This window comes from Falco punctatus (assembly GCF_963210335.1).
Source record: "Falco punctatus genome assembly, chromosome: 9".
NCBI classification, from domain to species: domain Eukaryota; kingdom Metazoa; phylum Chordata; class Aves; order Falconiformes; family Falconidae; genus Falco; species Falco punctatus.
Window position 1 is genome coordinate 37,888,053 of NC_137589.1, and position 7,989 is coordinate 37,896,041.

Consider the following 7,989-nt stretch of genomic DNA (forward strand, 5'->3'; position numbering starts at 1 on the left):
GATCGTAAGCAAGGAACAGTCACACTGAGAACATTTTCCTTCATAACCTTGCAAAGGACATGCTGGGAGAAGAGAATTCCATACTATAAAAAATGTCAAGACATCAGATCTTCCTTTTAATCCCTCAGAGTGGGGTGAGACAGTGTCTTTTTCATGAAGCCTTTTCTGTTGATCTGTTGTTCTTTGCATAAATATGACATGATACCAAGCAAGGTACAGAAGTAACACAGACACAGGTTTCCCACCCTGCTGATGACCTGCAAAACCATGGTTTCTTCTGCTGGACCCATTTGTCTCTACAGTCCAGGAAGAACATGTAATAAAAAGCTCCTTTTTAAAAAACACTTGTCCACAGAAGGTTTTAATTTTGATGAGCCATTGCTCTCCACCACAAATAAATTTAGTCAACATTCCCAGCCTCTTCTTTAGCTTCCCACACAGGTAGGGGAATAAGGCAACAGTTCACAGCTTATTATTGCGGCTGTTAGGGCTGCAATGGAGAGCAGAACTCCAAAAGGCATCAAAGGACACAAGCAAAGCATTTGAGGTCAACCTTCAACCACAGCACTTTTTCCTGGTGTTTCCTGTGGGGTTGTTCTTTTGCCACAGAAAAAGTGGCAAAACTTCATTCTGTAAATGGCTGCAGTGCAGACCACAACCACCAGCATGGATGGTGTAAATCAGGAGGACGTGCACCACACCTCTTCAGACAAACCAGTTACAGCTGGCAACGTGCAAAAGTTTTTAATAGGAGCTGGGCTGCTGCCTTAATCTAGGGCTGGCACATTAAAACCAAGAGTCCATGTGTCCAAAAGCTTATCTGTTTCATTCAGCTGTATCAGCTGGTCTAATAAGAGATATCTCTCTTTACAGCTCTCACCATGGAAATGGGAGTGATTTATCAAGAAGGACTTTTCCCTGAACTACCTTGACCTTTTCTGTTGAAGCTGCTTTTTCACTGTGGGGTTTTTTCCACACTTAGGGGATAGTCACACAGTCAAACTTTAAAAACATTATGAGCTTACATGCCCTATATAATAATGAGACCCCAAAAGCAGTTGCAGAAAGCTGTTAGAGTCCTCCAGTTAGATGCTACTGCTATATTTTACTATATCCCAAGTACCTACCTCCAGCATATATTTCTATATGTAGACTTAACTATGGAGCTAAGTGGATTTATATTGATTTTAGTGTTGCTACAATACATGCCAATATGTATACTTGAAGCATATTCATTAAACTTCAAATTATATATATTTTTAAAGGGTGCTAATAGCACCATTTGATGTGGTAATTATTGATATTGGCTTCCTGTAGAAAGAGCACTCAAACGACCGGCTAATTTCACACGGAAAACAGCTGTCACATGGTAAAGACATTAAAAGTCACCAAGCTGATCTGCATTCAAAGCCATGCCACAGAGGTGAAAGGCCCTGTAGCCAATTATTACTCCTCCGAGCCAGACAGTCCCCAAACACAAGCAACATATGCAGATCCATCCCTCCTCGTCTTTAATTAGATCCTGCCTACCCTCTGTAGCAACAGCAGCATAAGTGAGAAGGGCACACGTTAGGCAGTGGGGAAATAATCACAAAGAGATCCCAGCGTGTACTGTCTGGCATGTCCTGCTAACACCTGTGTGTTGCACACGGGAAGGAAAACCAGCAGCAAGAGACAATTTTTATGGTGTCTGTGCTGCAAAATGTATGACTTTCGGGGCACTACTAAGCACATGGCATTCTGTGCAGAATCTCCCAAGTCTCTTTGTCTGCCACAATGATCACATCACTGAAAAATTAACAATGACTGTTTTTTTTCTGGTAGCCGTGGGTACACAAGGAATACAGATTTGCACCCACTGCTCATGAGGAAATAACTTTAAAATCATCATTGGCACAATCTGGTACTGTCTGAGTGAATCTAGGGATTCTACCCAATTTGCAGTGATTATGAAATTGGGCAAAAGCTAATAAAAAACTCCAAAGAAAGGTACTAGAGCAGCCAAACTGCCTTAGTAGAGATTTTCCAGCTGAAACACACCTGGGTCTTGCTGCAGGTTCTGACACAGAGGATATCTGTGACTATATCTGTGCTTACTCCCTGCAAGGTCCCATTTCCCTGATTCCAGCCTTTCTGGTAGAGTTGATACAAAGTCTGGTTCTGCTTCCCTTTCCAGAAAGAAGAGGCCCTGCTGCTGAATATCTCAGCCCTCAATCCCTTTCCCACATCTCCCAGAAGCTTAAGCTGATCTTTCCAGCCATTCTGCAGTGGCAGGCACACCTCTTGTGAGCAGAGTGCCGTTACGGAGGTCTTCCACTGCTTCAACCAGAAAAAGTGACATATGAATTGTCTGATCCATACCATTCAAATAATAGTGGTCTGCAGGTCTTTCCCACACTGCTCCAAGGTCTCTCCCTTACAATTGCTCCCACTCTTCCTGCGCATGACTTTGCATTGTCAGTGATTCCCTCCTCCTTTCACTCAGGTCTTCTCCCTGCCGTAGCCAGTTTCACCCTAGGAACCCACTCTACTACAGGACACAACAAGAGATACCCTTCCATGGTTTTAATCGCTCCATCAGTTGAATCCCCACCATACCAGCTGCTGCCTACTCACCAGCCTATCTATTTGGCAGGACCAGGTTTCTAATGCGGGATGGATACAAGCTGCTAAAGAGAGTGGCCAAGCAACTGTCAAAGTTTTGACGGCACACAAACCTGGTGTGGATGTGGCAGCAACGTGCACGTACATTAGCCCACTCAGTATCTATTTCCCAATGCCGGGAAGCACTTCTAGAAAGGAGACAATCCTCCTGGGACCAGCAGACAACAAGCACAAGATCAAACCAACCCACTGAGTCATGCACAGAGTCACTCTCATAGAAATCTCCCTCCTTCTCTGCAGTATGCTAACTTCAACACTTAGTAACAGATTAAATATTTCATTTCTGAATTTCAAGGGCTGGAGATTAAAACAACATCAAAAAGAAACGGAACTGTAGCATAAATAGTCATAGCTGCATCCACAAACTGCAATTAACCACTTCTTTTTTTACGCTGCAAGTCAGAATCTATGCATATTTTTCCCTGTTTCCACCGATCTGCATGAAACTTAATATGGATCTTAAAAAAAACAACCAACCACTGCCTAAGAGTTTCCAGAATGGCCTTATGAATTGCACTGTCAATGAGTCAAGAATGACCAGTATATAAAGAATCTGCAGTAGGAGAAGGCTTCTGCATTTTCCCTCAGCAAAAATAGAGATCTCCGAGCACAGAGAGGGTAAACTAATGGAGTGCACGGCGCGGGAAGGGGGGTCTGACACTGTGCCCTCAGAGCTCTGGCTCAGACTAATGAATTATCTCTGCTTGGTTAAATCTCTGGCATTACTAATCAGACAAGAAGCATAAAATGGAAAGTTCATTAGCAAGATCATAAAAGAGTCATACTGACAAAGATCATTCGACTTGGCGATAGGAAGGTCAGTTACAGGAATCGGGAAATTGCTTTGTTTAAGGAAAACAGACTAGATCAGAAGTAACTCAGAGTCCAGAAAAGACCTGCACTGGAGTTTTGTGCAATGCTCTGCTTTATTTTTGGAACATAAACAGGGAAACGTTCCTTTGACAGTGGATAAACTTGACTTTCTTCAATCAACATCACCCCGGCCCAGGGTAAGCTGGACAGTATCATCTTCCCCCCACGGCTGATTCATTTACCTCCGCCTGGAGCCAGACAGCCCACAGCTCCCTGGTAGGAAACACTTTCAGCACAAGTCACAAGATGGTCTCAGAAGGAGAATTTGCTAATTGTGTCAAATTACGTGTGAAGGGTTTACAATATGGATCACTGCCCACTTGGGATTTAAAGGAGATTGCTAAAGTAATTTCAAGACTTCAAGATAATTCAGAAACCCTGTTCCCAGAGGTTACTAAATGCTCTGTCCCCTTATTACTACTACAACCAAGCTGCACTGGGGAGTTGATTTTTCCTTCGGAGGTAGGATGGAGAGGATGGGAAATGGTGGTGGGGTTTTTATTAGAATATTAGGAGGGGGGGAAGCAGAATGTATATATTCTCTGTATTTAGCCTGGTTTCCTAAAGAAATATGGAATAATAAGGCTTTATGTGCATCCTTTTCACTTTTGAGGTCACTAGCCTATTTCAACCATATTTGGAAGAGATAGGCATGGCAAAGGGATTCCTACACATCTCATAAACATGAATTAGACAGCTAGAAAGGTGGTAAGAAATTATCACTGCCCTTGGGAAAACAATACAACCTGAACTCAGTCATGAACGGACACCAGGGAGCTCAGTTAGGAAAACTGCAAAACCAGGAAAAATCCATCCACACTTTTTTAAGCTCCCAGTAACCCCCACAAAAGACACAGACCTGCAGGAAATCCAGTCGCAGTCTTGATGCACGCAAACAACTTCTTCTAATCCGATGCCTCTACCTGGAGATGCTCTGTCAGCTGAAGCAGCCAACTTCCAGCAAGTGTTTTCCTTTCCACGGCAAATACGCCAGCCACAATGGTCCGAGGCATAGAGGAAAATAAGACATTTGCCTTTGTTTTTGTACAAGCCAGCAATCAAGAAAAAGCCACTAGTTAAGGTTTTCCTGCCTCAGACCCGACACTTTGCTGCTGCTTGGTGAAAGCAGGCAAGCCACATCATCACCACGGGCACCGCCACATCACAGCAGCCCTGAGCACTGACTGCTGGCACAGCAGGAGCTCCTGCACCCCAAAAAACTGTGAATGGGAAACTGAAGAATTTCACCCAAAAAAAAAAAGTATTTTCTGGTGTTCAGCAGTGAAGCTGGCAAGAATATATTTCAACCATGCAAACACACAACTCCCACTGTAGCCAGGCAAAAGTAAGACACCAAGAACCTTCCCAGATGCCACTGTCCCTATAGGACTGAACTGTGTCAAGTTCCTCTTATTTTTTCCCCTCAAAAAACGAGCACCTTCCCTACCCTATAAGCAATTGTCACAATGCACATCGGGAAGAAAGTATTACATAAATGCGAATGGTTTCTAAGCACACTGCTCCATGCAGAATTAACCTGTGCAAGATATATTTCAGAGAACGGTCCTTTATGTTTATCCACATCCAAGCTAAATTGCAGTGGGGAAAAGTATCCTGACCACAAAAGAGCGAGACAGTTTTACAGCTAGGACACATAACACAATAACCATTTAGCCAGATTAAAGCATACTGAGAGCTGCATCAAATATTGTTTAGAGCACATAAAAACTGCTTTAATATTTAAATGTATCCCATGGCTGGGATCTTTAGATTTGCTAGATTCACTGGGGCTGCACAGCTATTAGCTTCTACATTTCATCTTCAATTCCTCTTCACAGTAGGAGAAACATAAAAATGAGGGTCACTGCTTGGTCATTTCATTACCCCTGGCAGAGAAATGTGCTTTGCACAAATGAGGAAATATTTTAGATGTAGATTGTTGTAATGTTGGTGTGACAAAATAAAACCAGAGTTAAAAAATAATAATGATATTATAATGGTTATTTTGTAGAATAACATTAAAATAGTATGCAGTGTAGCAATGGTCCCCTTATCCAAGGGCCTGGTGTATTTCATTGTCGTCATTTAAAAGGTCCATTAGCAAGAGCCCTGGAAATGTATGGCTCAAGGTCACAACCAAACTAAATGAGACTGAGCAGTAATTCAAAAACATTAAACTGTTTATGGTTAGAAGTCCAATAAATAAATCCTCAATGCACACACACAGATGCAACAGAAATCTTAGTGGCAAACTCCTCTACAAGTCTCCTTTTATTCCTCTGAAAACAGAAACTCAGTGAAAGAAATTGATAATCTGCTTAAACCCAGAAATGGATTAGATGAAATGTCACTTTGGGAGATGTGTGACTTCCTGCCACAAACACGGATTAGGCTGCACAAACTGTTTGGCGACAGGCACCCTTGTGAGCCAAACACAAACAGTGTGCTCGCCCAAATCCAGTGGCCACGACAGATGAAGAGATGGGCGAGACACGGGCAAGGCACGTGGGCAGGACACACGGGCTGCCATGGGCATGGAGCCCTGGGCTGCCGCCCTGCCTGAGGACAGCTCGGGCTGGGCAGGGGGAGAAGAGCATTACTAGTCTCGAGGAGGAGATTAAGTGCAGAAGAAACAGGAACACAATGCTTTTTATTAATCACGACCTGTGAGGCGAAAACCAACCATCTTACTAACCCTTAGCTCTATTAGCATCATCTGAAGCATGACATTTAATCTATATTCTAAGCACCTGAATAAAAGGGATGTGATTTTCGGTCGCACTCGTCTTCTACCCTGAAAAAGTCAGTAGGAGCTATGTGCCTTTGCTTTACCAACTTTAAATAAAGATGAGAATATGTTACTTTGCAATGACAACATCCAAGAGAATCACTTCTGGCACTGAATGAGAAATTCTGTTGAAAGAAAAACCCTAGCATTACTTACTGAAGGCTGTTCCTCGGCAGCTCCCTGCTCTGGCCCTGAACTCTTCCTTGGCTCCTCACGCGGGTTGTTTCACTAGTCTTGGAGGATCAGAACATATGTCTTACAATGACCATACCAGGAATTTCTGTGTATAAAAGTCACTGAAGCTGGGCATATTCAGTGCCATTAAGGTCACAAAAGCGTGGGAAAAGTCATTTAGGTGGTTTTGATGAGAAATATTTTGGTATATCTAGGCACATATACCAAAAGACTCTCCTATGAGCAAGAAGCCCTGGAATAGCCTCCAATGCAGAGCATTAAGGACCTACAGACCCAAGCCCAGCAGAATATTAACACAGGACATCTTTTCAAGTCTTATTGTTTCTGCCTGAAAACTTTTCTCCTAAACCTCCCAGTTTAATATCTCTCACTTTGATAAGCCTTACAAAAATGCCAGAAATGGAAACAAGATTCACGTAACACAAATGCAATCAATCACAGAAACTGATTCTTGGGGGGAAAAATACATAAAATATACTCCATTGCCACCTGTAAATGGATTTCAGCTTCCAGGTAACTTACACATCCTGCTGACAGAATGTTTTATTGATGTCACAGTGATCCTGTATTTCATTTCCTAGCTCTGTGTGGATGCAAGGGAAAAGGCCTTTGCAAGCAACTGTGCTAACGCTTTGCATCTGGCTGTGCTCAACAGCCATTTAAGGCTGTAAGTGCCTGGAGAGCAGTGGCACACCTTTCTAAAAGTTTAATCCTTGACAGGAGCTGAATGCATATCCAAAAAATTATAAGTTACATATGAGGAAAATTATTTTTTTATATATATATTAAAATATAAGTAGCAGTTAAGTCATAGCCCTGCAATAAGTAAACTGCAAAGCAATACAGCTTTGTCTAATGACTATCAGTTGGCCCAACAGAGCTCAGGAGTACGTAACACAGGCAGAAATAAAACCCCATACATCTTGATTTAGATATGTTGAAAGCATTTCCTCTAATATGGCTTTGTAGTTTCCCACTAAAATCTTTCATCACAGCAGCCCTCAGCTCCCATGCACACAGAACTGCAGCTACTACAGACAAACCCGTCTGCCTGGTGGGTCACTTAATCGGGGCTCACAGCTTCCCCATGTACAGGATATGATTCAAAAGTGACATAATGCACATTCATCCCAATAATCCCCTTTCACCACTTGTGGAAATGCTTGGTCAATAAAACATAATGACATTATTACAGTAAAGTCATTTTCAAGTGCCTGGTTCTTTGTCTCCGGGACCCCAACAACAGTTCGGCTTTACTGCAGCGAATAAACAAAGGCTTCAATTTTGCCTTATGTTTGATTAAAAGGGGGATAAAAGCTGGGTTTAATGATCTTATTTACTAAGGGCCAATCCAGGTTCCATTTAAATCAATGTCACCCTGTTGCCTTTAAAGGCAGTTGGACCAGACTCCACAAAGGTAGGACCTCTCCTTTCACACACACTTTTTAAACCCTTCTTGCAAGGATTTA